This window comes from Cynoglossus semilaevis, chromosome 11 (genome assembly GCF_000523025.1).
Source record: "Cynoglossus semilaevis isolate Cse_v1.0 chromosome 11, Cse_v1.0, whole genome shotgun sequence".
NCBI classification, from domain to species: domain Eukaryota; kingdom Metazoa; phylum Chordata; class Actinopteri; order Pleuronectiformes; family Cynoglossidae; genus Cynoglossus; species Cynoglossus semilaevis.
Genome location: NC_024317.1, coordinates 11,930,019 through 11,946,149, shown reverse-complemented (window position 1 = coordinate 11,946,149; position 16,131 = coordinate 11,930,019). Strand labels below are relative to the sequence as shown.

The window sequence follows — 16,131 nt, the reverse complement described above, 5'->3', positions numbered from 1 at the left end:
CAATTGAGGTTGTTTTTTGTAAACCCTTTCGACTGAGCCAAATGATGAAATTATTAATGTGAAAAATTTTATATATATATATATATATATATGCCTGATGATGATCTGAGACAAGCTAAGATTGTATTTTAAACTTGAGGTCCTACGATAAATAGAAGCTTTCTACAATTAGCGGATGTGTGGATACTCAATTAGCATCGTTGTGCACACGATAATTGAAATAGTATTATAGAACCACCACACAGTGAAGGACAAGACCCTGTAGGTGAATTAATAATAAAGTGACATGTATGCGAGAAAGAGTAATAAAAATAAATGATGAGTGTGCTATGGCATACTGCCATCACCATTAATCATCTTTACAACAGGTAGCACGTATAGAACTGCTACTGTGACACTGAGTAATGCATACCTAATTACCTTGGGTTTCTCGCGCGGTAAACACTGATGTCTTGCTGCTGACACATTTGCAGGAGAGAGCGGACAGCCTGTCCAGTGTCTGCCGTTGGAAATGAGTGCAGGCACGACGTGACATTGGCACAGAGTGCGAGGATGCGTCTGACAGCAATTGTAGTGTGTACCGTGCTGAACGACGAAGTGAATGTTAGAAATTTGGCTGAAACTGAGGGGCAAAATAAACAAGAGTCAAATTGTCGTTAAAAAAACAGTTTTTAAAAGTTAATTATATGCTGCTTACACAAATATCAATACGCTCACTGTAAGGATTAGGCCTGTGCTGGGATGACTGCTGGTTTGAATCCTACACTTGGCAAGACTCCCAAACCTCAAATGTAGTTTACAGTAAATATGTACAAGGGTAAATAAAGCTGCTATCCCTCATTTGGCTATACCTGACTGCTGTAGACTGCTTCTCTTCTGATGACATCGCATTAGAATTCATTTCATCGTTGTTCGATTGCTCAATGCAGTAATGAGGCAAAACTATTGTGGGGAATCGACATGGTGACCGTCGCCGGAAATTTGGACAAATGAATAAGAAACTAGTCAGTTCACTCTGTGTTCTCACTGTTCTCTCATTTCTTCCCTTTTCTCTCTCTCAATTCCACTTGAGTGGCGACCGGACCAATTGCCAGTCGTTTGTGGTGTAATTTCGACGTAATAAATTCAAAGTGACGGATTGTTTTGGCTGTTTAAATGCTCTAATCAAAATTCAGCTTAGCTCAGTTAACGTCAGGAATATTTCTCTCCAAGGTCTGTTCTTAGATATGCCATTGTGTTGTTGTATTCCGTGCCATATCAGACTACACCAGATCTGAGATTCTGGCCAAGTACACGTTTGCTGTTTCTTCTCAAACCCCTTATTGTTGAATTGCTTCTGTTGGAAGAATAACAGTTACAACCTTCAATGAGTTTTGTGTGTGTATTTTTAACATAATGTTTAAGGATGTTGTTCTTGTGTTCTCGTATTTCCACGGCTTAAAATTCCTTCTACATATGAGGCACAGCGGGAACCTCCTAAGTGCACACCTAAGTTCTTTGCTGCTGACTTGCTGTTCATATTACTCTGGGTCTGACTGTGTGGCTTTGGGAAGAGTGGGAATGAGTTTTTGTTCATGCAGCAGCGGAGGTACAGTAGAACTTGAGCTACATTGCGCATTGCTTATGAGTCAGTGATACTAACGATGTGGACAAGGACGTACAGAGCTTTATTTCACAATACATTTTGTCACTCTGGATGAGAAGGAAGGACAATAGAGACTGGCAAATGGTCAAGTCAGAAGAGCTTTTTGTTTGGTGCCATTTTCTCTGAGCGGCACTGAGGTTGATTCGCATCAATTACAGCAATTGTGGCAACACAATATATTGTGTGTATTACTAATAAACAAAAAAAGATCTTTTTTTTTTATTCATTTATTATTGTAAATAAAATAGTTTTATAATTTCACAGACCAAGTTAAAGACTTCTGCTGTTGACTTAACAAATTAAAAGTCAGCAAGGTCTGTGGGTGATGCTATCCAACTAACAAATCAATATCCTGATTGGCTTTCATTGAGTTTTCCAGGTGAACGAACTAACAGGGTCCCTTAGGTTTACTGCAATATCCACTTGGATCCATGTTGTACGTTTTCATTCTAAACAGCTTCACGGTGACAGTTGTAGCCGAACACCGGGCTCATTTATACCGCATGTGTCAAACTCGGGCCCAGGGCCCAAATCTAGCCCACAGTGTAATTATATTTGGCCCATGAGATCTTATCAAATGTGTACTAGAGTTGTCCCGCCAGTATATAGCCGCTATATATATATATGATTTGTAGCATTTGCGGTGTATGTGCTATGTTATATCTGAAGAGAAGGAAAAACATGCAGAATTGCAGTCAGTTTTTCAATAAGTATTGAGTTTGCCCCTTGACTTCATCCCAGTTTTGTTTTGTGAATTTAGGTTTGACACCCCAGATTTATACCCTTACCGTGAACATGTGGACATGTTATTTTATGTGTCTCTGACTGATGGTTTACAAGTAATAAATAAATAAATATGAAATGGTTTCATATTAGTCGACCCCTGTGACCCTCAAGTCACAGGGGTCACAGTGGAAAAGCTCATTTAGTTCGACTGGAAATGTAAAGCCTAGCGTGTTGCAGAGGAAGAGTGGAGATTAAAACATTTTTTGTCTGCGTGTCTGAACGTCGATGTTGACGGTAATATACCACACTGAGGTCACTCGCTCGGTCACAGTCATTAGTCATTTTGAACACAGAATAGAAGTCAGGTAGTTACAGTATGACATTGACGTTGTCCTTGCGTTGTTGTTTCTTTCTTTCTCAGTGGCATGTTTCCAATATATTTTATCACTGTGTTCTGTTGCATCTTGGGGGAAAAAAAGCTTTACAGATGCCAAGGTGTTGTGCTATATCACTCACAGTTAATTAGCCAAGATTGCCTGTTCTTATTACCTCCGACAAGGAGGCCATATTTATGACTGTGTTTGTCTGCCTGTATGCAGCGTTACATAAAAAAAAGATTTTTCTGGATAGTGTAAGTTATAGCCCCATAAACTGAGCTGATGATGACTTGGTTGTGATCCAAGAATGGTTATAGATTTAGGATAGAAGTAGAATGTTTTAATCAGGTTTCCACCAGAATGGACGCCAAAAACTGAAAACACTGAACCATTGCATTAATGGCTACGACTGCCATTCATAACCTTATTAAAATCAAAGCATTGTAATAAAATGAAAATGATATTATAATAAATATATTTATTTAGCACATTCCAGCAATGCACAACATATATACGACATAACGCCGTTGCTTCCAGAAATCATACGTCACAACCAGTGACCTCGCCAACTCATTAGCCTTTCTATTATGTTACATGCAAATTTGACCCATTTCATTTTTTGTGTTGACTACAGTACATGTCATCCTTTCTTTTTCTGCATGAAAGTTGGTGACATTTCCTCATCTATGGTGGCAGTGGTGGCTTTGTGGTTAAGGGTGCCACTGAGGTTCTATTAATGGTGATTAGTAGAATGGTGATGGGTTAAAGGCAGAATTCACATTTTCTTGTGTGCAGCGGTGTGCTGTGTCACAATGACAATAATTCACCTTCACTTTTATGAACTGATGTGTCAAATCTGGACACTTTAAAGTGCTGTGGAATGTTTTTATTGTTACCGTTTAAATCCGCTCAAAGCAGTCAAAAAAACAGGTTAAACTTGGATCTTTTTTTTTTAGATTAGATAAATATTTGGAAGAAAGACACACAATACATCTTCAATTCCAGCCTGATATTTAAGGAATATACTGTATAGTCAAAGTTTTTTGTCCAAAGTAGTTTGTAGAAATCATGAGTGGCCATGTGATAACAAATATTTTTTAGTTTTTAGGTAGCTTCACTATTTTGCTCGATATCAACTATATGGAAAAGTGACATTCACACGAGGGAGAGAGAAGAACTTGTAGATTTGTTGAGGTCTCCAGGAAATGAAAGTATGTCTCTATAATGTCCGCTGAAGTCATGGAAACTGTATGTGTGGTTTTTGAGTTTGTGTGTGTGTGTGTGTGTGTAATTGGGTGGCGGGGTGGAGGTGGGAGGGATACTCTCTATTTACAGCTCAGTCTGTGGGAGATGTCCAAATCCAGCAGAGAGGGCAGGGGAGCATGGGAAGACCTCCCAGTCTCCTCATCATTGTCATCTTTATTCTGTTAATACTTATTTTACTCTGCATCATTTTCCTTTTGTGTAAATATATATATACATACATACATATATAGGAATATATGTATATGTATATATGCATATATGTATATATGCGTATATATATATATATGTATATATATGAAATATAACCTAAAAAGAGACCTTCTTTTCTTACTTTCCCCTACAATTCTAGAAATTTCAAAACCAATTCAGATCATTTATTTCTAAGATTGTAGGGTCGTCGTTACTGACTACTTAAATGACACAGAACTAGGGTTGTCAAAAGAACCAATACTTCTCTACTAAGTCGATGCCAACATGTGAAAAATACATCGATGCAAGCTTTTTTCCGGTACCATCCATACCAAGTACTGCGAGCCGTGTCGATTCTTCAATGAACCGTCGGGGGCAGTATGCGCGTATGACCACTGAGCGAAGAAGAGCAGCCACTGTCTTTCAAAAATGGCTTCAGCATGTGTGGGTTAAAAAACCCAACGCCTCGGCTCATCGATACGCCAGGTAGTAGGAGTTGCGTGAGGAGAAACTCATTAGCGGCAGATGAATGCGGAGCGCCTAAATACACAAAAACAAAAACACAGCCGTACCTGACAAAACACCAGAAAGACAGGAAGTCTTGATTGAAAAAAATTCAAGGTGAGTGAGTTTCAGTTTACTAACAGTTCTGTCACATTATACGTAATATACTTTCAGTTTTTTGGGCTTGAGAGCCAGCTCACTGTGTTTACAGAGGCGTAGGCCTCTAATACTGGCTCCCTTTTGTTAACACATGGTTAATATAATGTAATGATATCGTCATGTAACATGTGACATTATGAGTCATTATGGTCTCTGTGTTATGTTACTTGGACTTAAACTTTATTTTTCCTTTACAGTATCGGTCTGAGGAAGACACACACCAACGGCCAAGAATCACAGCCTCTGCTATTTTCTTTTTTTTTTGAATGTAAAATAGTTGGTGGTTGTTGTTGTTGTTGTTATGACCATATTTATAAGCACAGTATTCTCTGAGAAGCTACAGGCCACTGCTGCTCCTCTGTCTGAATGTAAAGTTACCTCCAGGCAGCTGGTACTGCAATTTAAATTCTGTGCAAAAATATGATGTACAGTGATTGTAAATACTTAACAATTTGAAGCAGTTTTTAATAAAGTATTGACTTTAAAAGTCCATGGCTTCTGGGTTTTTTCATGTGTGGTGTTGAATAAGAATCGAGAATCGTGGAAATTAACAGGTATTGGCATGTGACTACTTGGCTCTGATATTGTGACAACCCTAAAGAGAACACAGATAAGAGCTTTAGTCCCACCCAGACGAGTATCTCGGCTGTCTCGCCCACCATCCTTCTCTGAAAGCCAGCTCTTTTTGAGCAGCTTTTTGAGAACCAAAAAAAACAAAAACACAAAAATGGAACTAGATCAAAACCTGATGCAAAGCTTCAATAGTTTGACGTAAACATTTGGTGTATATTATAATGGGTTAAAAAAAAACCTAGGCATGTTGAAGCTAATCCTGATCAGATGGATTTCCGAATAAAACTGAACTGTCTTGGAACTTCCAGCTGTGAAAAACTATAATGTCAACTGTTAGAACCCTAAAGAAAAACAAACGCAAAAGCATTACAGCAGTGGTACTCTTATGTCCAGCGTGCCATATTCCATTGAAAGCCCCACCTGTCACCTCACCGCGCCCCTCCTATTTGAGTACTGATTACCACCTAGTTGACCAGTCCATCACTGGTCCTCATATTCAGACACTCACAGTCTGTAATTTCCTAGCCTGGGATCAATAAAGTCCATCCATCCATCCGTCCATCCAACATTCCATCAATCCGTCCATAAATACATACGGTCCATTTAGAGTGAGACATTAACCTAATAGGATGTCTTTGGACTGTGGGAGAAGCTGAAGTACCTGCAGAACAACCCCCCCCCCATGTCCCCTCACACACACACACACGGGTAAAACATTCAAACTCGGTTGCTAACTCTGTGTGTGGTATTACCAGAAGTCATTGAGCAGGTCCAGAGTTGTGCGAACAGAAGACCAGCTCTCTTCCTCCTTGTCTCCCTCTCTTGCTTTCCCTCTGTCTCTCCCCTGAAGTCGCCCCCCCTGCCCCCCCGCCCTCCTTCGCCTTCATTTATTCAAGGGACCAAGTCCTGGAGTGAAGCTTCTTGTTCTCCTTCCTTTCCTGTGCCGTGCAGTTTTTCCAGCTTCTCACAATGAGTTTTCTCGTGACAAAACTGTCACCGGGACATGGAAAAGTTAGATTTGCCTCCCAGCCTGCTTCATCTACAGCTTCTCTAGGTTATATATAGACTTAGCCTCGGACAGGACGCCACGACTATCTTCAGCACCAAAGGCATACCTGTGGAAACTGTACTTTAGCACTGCCAGCACATCGTCCTCCTCTCTGCAGTTTCGCTGTAAGTAAACCATTTTAAAACACTGCCGTGTCTGTTGGGTACAAGCGATGTGTTTTGTTACCATGGAGAAACTGTCCGTGTAGTGGACTCTTGTAGCTTTTAAGCCTTTAGTGCCACTTCATATTTTCTGTACCTGCGATTTAAAGGGCATCTTCACTAAAGGTCTCAGTGCATCTGACTCCCACTGATATCAGCCATATAATCACTCTTACGCCACACTTTCATGCGGAAAGAAATGTCTGGTGGTCATTGGGTAGCAACTTTGTTTGTGTTGTTCAAAACAGAGAGAGACCTGGAAAAGAAACTTGTTTTGAGATTTTTCTTTAAAAAAAACAAACAGTCATTCAGTAGATAGGGTGCTACTGAAACGTCGACGAGTTTAAGTCCAAAGTGTTTCTCTGTGGAGTTGACTGTATCCTGAGAATGAAGACTTTCCATTGGATGTAGGTGTAATTTGAATGTAAATAGTGATCTTCCCGTCATGTTGCCCTAGCGTTGCCCTCTCTGGGGTGAAACCACACATTTGCCTGATCACAGTTTAAGTGAGATGATAATCATAGTGGTGGATTTTAAGGTTTTGGTGATTTTATTCAGAAACGTTTTGAGTGTAGAATTGAACTGCTGGGTGTATGCGTTGAATTCTGTGCTACGGACATTTTCAATTCATCTGTTAATACTCAAGCTTAAATGGAAGGCTTGAGATTGATGTTTACAGTTTTTAAAAAATATGGAAAAGTATATATAAATATAGGATTTATAACCAAACGTTGATGAAAATCTGTTTCAATTAGTGAAGCTGTACAGAAGGCTTTTTAATCCAGCTACACCAAAATAGGATGACGTTAAAAAAAGCTTTTTAATCCAGCTACACCAAAATAGAATGACATTTGAAAGAAACTGAATTCCAGTCCTTGATGAGTTAAAAAAACACCACCCAGGGTTGGAGTAAGTGTCAATTTTCATGGAGGTTATGGGAAATAAATAGCTCTTTCATCTTCATTGATACATTTGATATTTTTTCATTTTCTTTTTCGTACATCTTTTTGGCTTTCCTTCAGCTATATCTAGAATGGAACAGGTATAGAAGTTATTTTAGAGAGAGAGAGACACGCAAATTATGTGTAGTGTGTGTGTGTCTGTGTGTGTGCGAGGTTCAGAGAAGTCATGTCCCAGTAGAAATGCTTTGGTTATTTGACCCTAATTTTTTTTGGCTGATTCAGAGCAGTGTTTCATTAACTATTGGCCAATCGTAATTGCTTGTGTTTTTAAGTGGTCTGAACTCTGGACCACATTCAAAGGGGTCACAAGGATTGGTTGCAATTTGATTTAATGATCTTGCTCTTTCAAATGCTTATTTTTCAGTTATCAGCAGTGACCTTTAAGAAGTAAAAATTTAAATAGAAAAATATAAATTTTAAAACATGTATTGGAAGACATTTTTGTCCTATTTTAAAAAGTGCAAAATTGCCAAAATCTAGGAATAGGACGAGGATAATGGAGAACTGGGAAGAGGAGGGGGGCACAGTGCAGAAATGTTAGACTGGCAGGCTGTTTTTTCTTTCTTTTTCTTTTTAAAGAACATTGACTATACTGCAGGAGGAAACTGCTTCTACCTGAACTAACCCTCCCATTTTGTTTCTGTCCTCCCCATTTCTCATTAGCCTTCCTTTTTCTCTGCCATGGAAGAGGAGCAAACTATTTCTGTTTTTTTTAAACTCAATCCTTTTTATGCTTCATTTAACACAATCTGCATTGTTTAGAATAAAAAAAACCCAATTATTATTAGTAAACGTCTAATAATTCAATAATGAGTCTGGCTTACTGTATCAGCATGGAATTAGGAGAGAATGGAGCCTGCAAATTTTCTTACACAACTTTCACGGAGCCAACGGAAAAATCCTGTTGGGTCAGTGGAAATAGGCCCTGAGAGGAAATAACTTGACCATGCTAATGCTCAGTTCAGAGACAAGTGTACCACGGCCATTAAAGTGCCAGGAGACGGAGATACAATCAATGAACCCACGCACTCAGTGCACCAAAGAACAGTGCGGGACGGGTGCAGTGTGAGGAGCTACCTGCTCACACACAGTCTCTGCTCCACTAAAAGAAAAAGAAACCACGCAGATGCTGCTCTCTGTCTGCACTGTTAGTTTCTGAGGGGGCCGTGATAGTGGGTGAAAGAAAGAAAGAAAAAAAAAAACGGCCTTCATACTGCCTCATGGAAGCGGCATACTTTTCTTAAAATAGCATTCGTTACTGGACACATGTAGGGTTACCGGGTTCATTCAGCCCTCTAAGTTAGCTCATTTTAATGGCGATGATAAAAGAACAAAGTGGAAGTTGAAAGAACTGAAAAATTGGATGGAACTCAGCCAAAAGGAAGAGAATGGGGAGGCTTTTAAAATCTAGATTTGTGCAGGAATTGTTGGATTTTTCTTGAAGGTCATTTAATAATTGCTTTTTCCTCCAAGATTCAATTTTTGGTGTAAAGGAGAGGACAAGGGTACAGGTCATTAAGTTTGATTCATCTTTAATGGTTAAATCCTTTCACAGCCATACTTTACATTCACACTTAAATATATTTAGAGTGAAAAAAACAACAACAGCCGCCTCACAAAAAGACCAAAGATCAATGTAACCACCACTTTCACCGTGTGGCCAGCATGACAGTAGGTGGTGATGATGAGTTGGTTTATGTGACTGGAGCTTAAAAATATATATTTACGGGCTTATTCTTCAGCCTTTTAAACTGATACCCCATTAAAAAAAAAAAAACAGTTTATAACCTAACAAATCATCATCAAACATTTACCAAATTGTACATGTGCGTTAGTGATGGATGCTAGCCTGTATATCACTCTTACCTAATATCTACTGGGATTAGCGGCAGCTCCCGTCATGACTCTACAAAGGATTAAAAGGTAGAAATAATAAATAAATAATTTAAAAATATAATTTTTTATAAGTTTATTATTGCATTTGTTCTTGATGTTATTATTAATAATAGTTTTAATAATAAATAATTAACAGATAGTTGAACCTGAAATCTCTCAGTAAAGTGCACAGGGAGAACTCGTCAGTGATCCCAACGATCCCACTGCTCAGGACGAGGTTTGAAAAGTAGAAACTTTGTAAAGAAATTGCACCCTGTATCGTGTCTGGCCTGCAGAGGCTCTGAGTTTGAGGTCAGCCTCAGATTTGCATGTTAAGTGTGTTCAGGGGACCACATTCCTCTCATCTGAGAAAACAGCCTGAGGGACAAACTGTTACTGAGTAAGAAGAGAACAATTCATTTCAAGCAACCCTGTTATTGCAGGCTGCTGTGTCTCCGATCCCCCTGAGATGTGCATGTTTCTTCTTCTCTTGATGTCTGCTGACATGGTCTTGGCGAAGACAAGTGTATCTTCTGCATAAATGCATTTGTCAAAATGACTGTTTTTCACGTCTTACGCTTATATTAGCTGACCCGCCGGTTTGCGTTAACTGTGCCCTTTCAACCCAAGTCAGCAGTTTGGAGTTTGGATAACTGACTTTTCATTACATATGTCCGGCCCACACAACCATTTTATTTTGCCCACCAGATCGTGACAGTCACCAGGTAATTCACTCTGTGGACTCTCTGCTGTAGAATTTGCCTGGTTTCCCCTCTTACTTCTCTCTCATATCACAGAACAAAGAAAAACACAAACAAACAGAGCCTTATGTAACAAGTAGAGAACAGTGAAGAAAACAACAATCGGCACTGTGTCGTCAAATAATAACAACACACATCTGTGAGTTTAGCGCAACAGTGTTGCAGAAACCTTTTCCAGACTTCAACGCCAGGCCATCATTATCTGTTATTTTAAACAACTTGAGATTAAATGTGATAATAGATTAGAATGGCCCATGAGTTGGCTAAATCTTTGGTTCTTGAGCCCAGAAAAAAAGGCTTGTTATCAATGGCCTTTTATTATCCATTGCCTTGTCACTGTCTCTGGTCTCTGGTTAACTTTTTGAACTTTTGCAAAGACCTGTTGAATACAAACATTCACTCTTTTGTTTTTGTTTTTTTTGTTGTTAGCCTCTGTGCTAGCTGCTTTTACCGTGGCTACAGCTGTTTCACATTTGGTTAGTTTGTGATGGCGAGCTTTTAAACGACCTATTAATTATTGTTTTGTTGAAACTGGTAGAAGTAATTCCAACACAGTCAAAACATGGCAAGGGCATGTTGTGCTAGCTTCAGTTAGCTGGCTTTAGTTCACATGCTATTTATTCATCTGTCTATTCAGTGCATGTACAGCGCGTGGACATGCTATATTTATTGGGCAGCCAATAGTATTTTTAGAAAACTCAATTGTGTTAAACTGGTAAAAGCAGTTGAAAATAGATTTTTAAATGAGACCTTTTTTTTGTTAGCATGAAAAGTGTTGGAGGTTGTTACCTCCTTAGCTAACCTTGGCTTTAAATCCCACCTCTACCCCTTAAATGGACCAGTTAGTTTCTTATTGAACCTTTAACATTTACACTGACTCAGCAATGTTCACACAAGGTCATAACTTTCTAGGTATGACAGATTTTTACAGCACACCTCTCCTAGGTCCTACAGCACCACTACTGCACCGCAGTGCTGGTTAAAAAAAAAAAAAAAAAGGTAATTGATTTTTCTTGATATGGGCTTCAATAAATTTCAGCCAACTGCTGGTGGTATATTGTACCAGTCTGGTCAGTCGTAGGTATTGTGACCCTGCGCCCATTAAAAAATAACCATTCATTGGGATGGTGGCCGTGCAGATTTTGCTTTGATTAACGGCTTCAGTCATTAGTTAGAAAACAGCTTGTTCTTGACGCCTATTTGTGTTTGAGAGGAAGAAAGAGAGTTATGTATCACCTAAATCTGCTGCAGAGGTTGTGCTGGATGCCGGCCCAGTTTCTCCATGCGCCATTGATGCATCTGTGGTGCAGGGGCTATAACTTTCACACACACACACACACACACCTACTCACTGCTATACAGTTTTCCAGGATTCCAAAGGACTCTTTTGTTGCCTCCCGTAGTTATTTTTAGTAACTTAATCACAATATATATCTTATTCTCATTACATCACACTCTCAGCACAGAAAAATGCATGGCCGTCAATATGACTGTCAGGTTTGCACGCACCACAATCACCCCCCCTTTATTGTATATTTTATTTGTAATTACTACAGTAATTACTGCCCTTTGGGGCAGTGGTGGCTTAGTGGTTAGTGGTCTGGAAGGTTTCAGGTTCGAGTCCACCAGCTGCCAAGTTACCACTGAGGTACTATGAGCATGGCAAAGCCCTCAAAGCTGCCCCCTGTTCACTTTGGTGATGGGTTAAAAGCAGAGGTCACATTTGGTTGTGTCACAATGACAAGTAGTTCACTTTCCTTTCCTTTCCTTTCCTTTCCTTTCCTAAAGTAGTTCACTTTCCTTTCCTTTTCCTTTCCCTTTCCTTTCCTAAAGTAGTTCACTTTCCTTTCCTTTCCTTTCCTTTCCTTTCCTAAAGTAGTTCACTTTCCTTTCCTTTTCCTTTCCCTTTCCTTTCCTAAAGTAGTTCACTTTCCTTTCCTTTTCCTTTCCCTTTCCTTTCCTAAAGTAGTTCACTTTCCTTTCCTTTCCTTTCCTTTCCTTTTCTTTCCTTTCCTTTCCTTTCACGTTTGCATTCAGACCTGAAGCTGATTGGTCCACACTGATGAGCAGTTACTAGTCTCATTAATTATCACATTATTGTTTTTAAAAATATTTTGATAGCAAGATATTTTGTGCGTACATGGAGTACGTATCGGAATTAGTTATCAGGGCTGTGTCAGATGGGCCACCCGGGCCAAAAACTGGTTAGATCACAGGTTCCGATTCGTCATCCGTCTGTATAAGGCCTGAGCGATTAATCGAATTTTAATTTTAATCATGATTTTGACTTCCACCAATTATACATAAGAATAAAATGGTTATGGTTCCATTCGTCTTGATTTCATATTGCTCTTGTTCAGTCAGTATTTGTTATTTGCATATACATTGTAGTGAGGTGGTAAAATGACTCAAATGCAGCTGATTACTTTTGTGAGAAATTGGTTTCTTTCCGTTGATTGAATAGATGTTGATTTCGGCCACAGTGCAAGCAGAAACCTTACTGACTGGGAGCAGAACACACTAAGGTAAATGAAGTAAACTGCGGAACAGTCAGTTTTTTGTCAGTTTACATTGAATAAAGTTTAAAACTTGAATAAAAACAAATTCTCAAATTGAATAATTGTGATCTAAAATGAGTCAAAATAATTGTTTTGTTTTTTTTCCATAATCGAGCAGCCCTAAGTCGGAATGGAGTTTGCTGGTTCTACCCGCCTGTCTAAGTACTTTACCCTTCTCCCAGACTCCGAAAACATTCAGGATTGAGGATAATTGTTCACTCTAGATTGACTGTAGGTATGAATGTGAGTGTGACTATTTGTTTGGCTCTACATGTTGCCCTGAGATAGACTGACTAATTGTACAAAGTGTACCCAGACCCTAACCCAGGACAGCTGCGTTAGGTTTCAGCTGCCATAAAAAATAATTTAGTGGTAGAAGATGAGCGTTTGACAGAATGTTAACAGAGTTCAATTTAGCCATTGACACCAAATTCAGAAACAAAATGAAGTATCTTTGGAGCCACCCTTATTGACCAGGGTATTTTCATACTGCTGCATTTATAGCCCCCCTTGCAGTAAATGGAATAGGCAGTAGGCAAGAATTTCGGCACTCATTTTCTTCAGGTAGACATAACTCTGTAGGGATTTTGAAAAGAACGATAAGCGCTGGAATTCATGAACTAAGCGTCAGTCTGACATTGGGTTTGATGCAGTGAGGCAGGTAAATCTCAGAGACCGGCAGAGTCTAGTAGGGGGTAGTGGTAGTGGCAGATAGCTGAATCCAAATGGACGGCAAATGAGGAAGGAGCTGAATGTGACTGAACAGCCCAGGTTGCAGATAGTGATATCTGATGTGTGGGTAGTCAGAGGAGGAGAACATTGAAGACGGACATCAGCAAACTAGGTTTTTGGCTTTTATGTTTGACACGTGGAAACCAACTAAATATTGTGCCTTGACGACAACATAGCATCTGTCTAATTTTCAATTGAATCCGTAAAGATCATTTTTATATATGATACAATCATCGAGAAAATATATTATTTTCAATATTATGAATATATATATATATTAAATATTAATTATATTATATTACATAACACTATAATTTCTAATTATTCTAATCCTGTCAACTATTATTCATGAGTCCATCCTGTAGACCAGTGGTTCTCAAACTTTTTCTACTCTATACCACCTGAGAAAACAATAACCTCTCTCTCTGAGTACCACTATGATGACCAACATTAGAATATAGCAGGCCTTCACTGTTAGCTTCCACCACAGGAGAGATGGTTATCAATGTTTATAAAGATATTTATGTATAAATGTTCTATTAATTGTGCATGGTATGTTTCAGATTTATTTAATTAAAAATGTAAATGTGAAAATATGAATTTTCCCTGTGTACCACTAGAGAGCGCTTCACCATTGATAAGCGCACTACAGTTTGAGAACCACTGCTTCCTACAGAAATGTCCCACATGGCATCTATAATATTAATATATTTCTCCATTCATATATATATACTTTAAATTTGTGTGCTGAATATTGCCTCCCTTCTTTCCACCTTCCCTCATTGAAATTCATTTAATGCCCTGTATGTAATTAGTTTATTATGACTCAGAGACAGTATCGTGACAAGCTGGTCGTTGCTTGTTTTTATTATTACAGGCATGTGCAACATGAATGACAGTTAGGAAAGAATCAATTTGGGATTGTATCGTCATCAGCGGTTGCAACAGCGGTAGCGTGCAGAGTAATTTGTCGCTGTTTTTTTTTTTTTACACTGGATGGCAGAGGCATCCTTACCTAGAACTGGAGACTAAGTGAAATCAAACCTGGGAACTCCTGAATGGTAGATGGTAATCCTACTACTGCTACTAATGTAGCCCCCTCCACTCGGGGGAGTAGTAGTATCGGTGTCGGTCAGTATCCAAATCCAAAATATCGGGATTGGATCGGAAGTGAAAAAATGTGGATCGGTGCATCCCTACTTTATATACGTTTTATATTTGCTTCCTCGTGACCTTTTGAGAAAGTTCAAATCTTGCTTTCTTGAAGAGAAAAAAGTCAAAGTGAAGGTGAAATTTTGTCAATGTGACACATCACACAATGAAATGTGTCCTCTGCCTTTAACCCGTCACCTTAGGGAGCAGTGGGTTAGCTCAAAACATAAAATAAAATACATTTGTACTATATTGATCTCATATTTGGGAAATTGTTGTGTTAGCAGCAGATATGCTATCAACAGTCTGCCCCTAGCAAGCGCCAAGCAAGTGGTTCCCCTGGGAATCGAACCCGGAACTCTGCGGAAATATGGAAGTCCACTTCCTGAACCACCAGGCCAACACTGCCCCTAGAGGGCTGTGAGCTACAATGAGCATAAGGCTATACGTTAACAGAATGTACCAAAACTTACCGTCACATGCTAATTCTTTATAGAGATTCTCTGCCACCAGCAGATTACACATTAGATATACAGTACAGACGGATGTAAGTTCTTCATTTCTACGACTCCACCACCATGCCAGGCTGTCTACTGCCTCCGCCCGTCCATCAGACTGATAAATACAAAAGCTTGATTTCTCACTCCATACACCATCTTTCCACTCCTTAAAAGTTCAGTGAAACTTCAGGGTGCATTACTCTCTCTGACACTTTGCACATCCCAGAGCTATAACATTTTTTTTTTTCAGCTGGTAAATCATTGAAAACTCCAGCATAAAGTTCCAGTCTTAGCATTTGCACTGATGTCATTGCCAGGGGAGTTGAAATTCTCTGGGTTGACTCAGCAGACTGAGAGGGGACTTTGTCGCACTGCTCTTCGGCACTGGTCGCCCTCCCTCCCCCCGCTTCATAACTTCCACCTTCACCACAGTCTGCCATTTCATGGCTGAGCTGCTGTGGTTCTCAAACACTCGCTCTCAGCTATGACACTACTGTTGCTGCTGCACTACACACTCTGGCTCATTGACCTTTTTTTAAACAACTCCGTAAAGTACATGTTACATGTTGATATTACTTAAATGTGTAGGAAAAATTAAGTTCATGTTCTAGGCATATACTTCTATATATGTATATATTTACCTCATGCCTTCAAATATACTGCTTTGCCTTAAATGTTTGTCATATCAAGCATAAAAATGGAGCATTACAGCCTTTATCAGGAGCTTTATAACTAATGGAATTGTTATTGATCACATTTACCAATACCAATATTTGACACAAGGAAAACTATGAAAAATTCAAATATATTTCGGTTGACTGAATAGTCAACCTTAAAAAGCTTAAAAAAAAAGTTAATTTTTTTATTTAAATTTATTTGTGCATATTTTATCCATCTACTACGATTATTCATTCAGGTTAGTGCAAACATATATATATATATA

General features: G+C 39.0%; 1 protein-coding gene across 9 annotated transcripts in view; it reads left to right on the top strand.

Annotated features, from left to right (window-relative positions):
* atp2b2 (ATPase plasma membrane Ca2+ transporting 2) overlaps nucleotides 1-16,131 on the top strand; it is a 97,272-nt gene that overhangs the window by 4,284 nt on the left and 76,857 nt on the right. Inside the window, exon 1 of one of the 9 annotated variants that reach the window (XM_017036575.2) lies at nucleotides 6,337-6,612. The exons of the other annotated variants lie outside the window; for them this stretch is intronic. The gene's annotated coding sequence lies outside the window, so the exon portion shown is untranslated. Of the gene's footprint in view, nucleotides 1-6,336; nucleotides 6,613-16,131 lie in introns of those variants that run through there. 9 annotated transcript variants of the gene reach the window in all.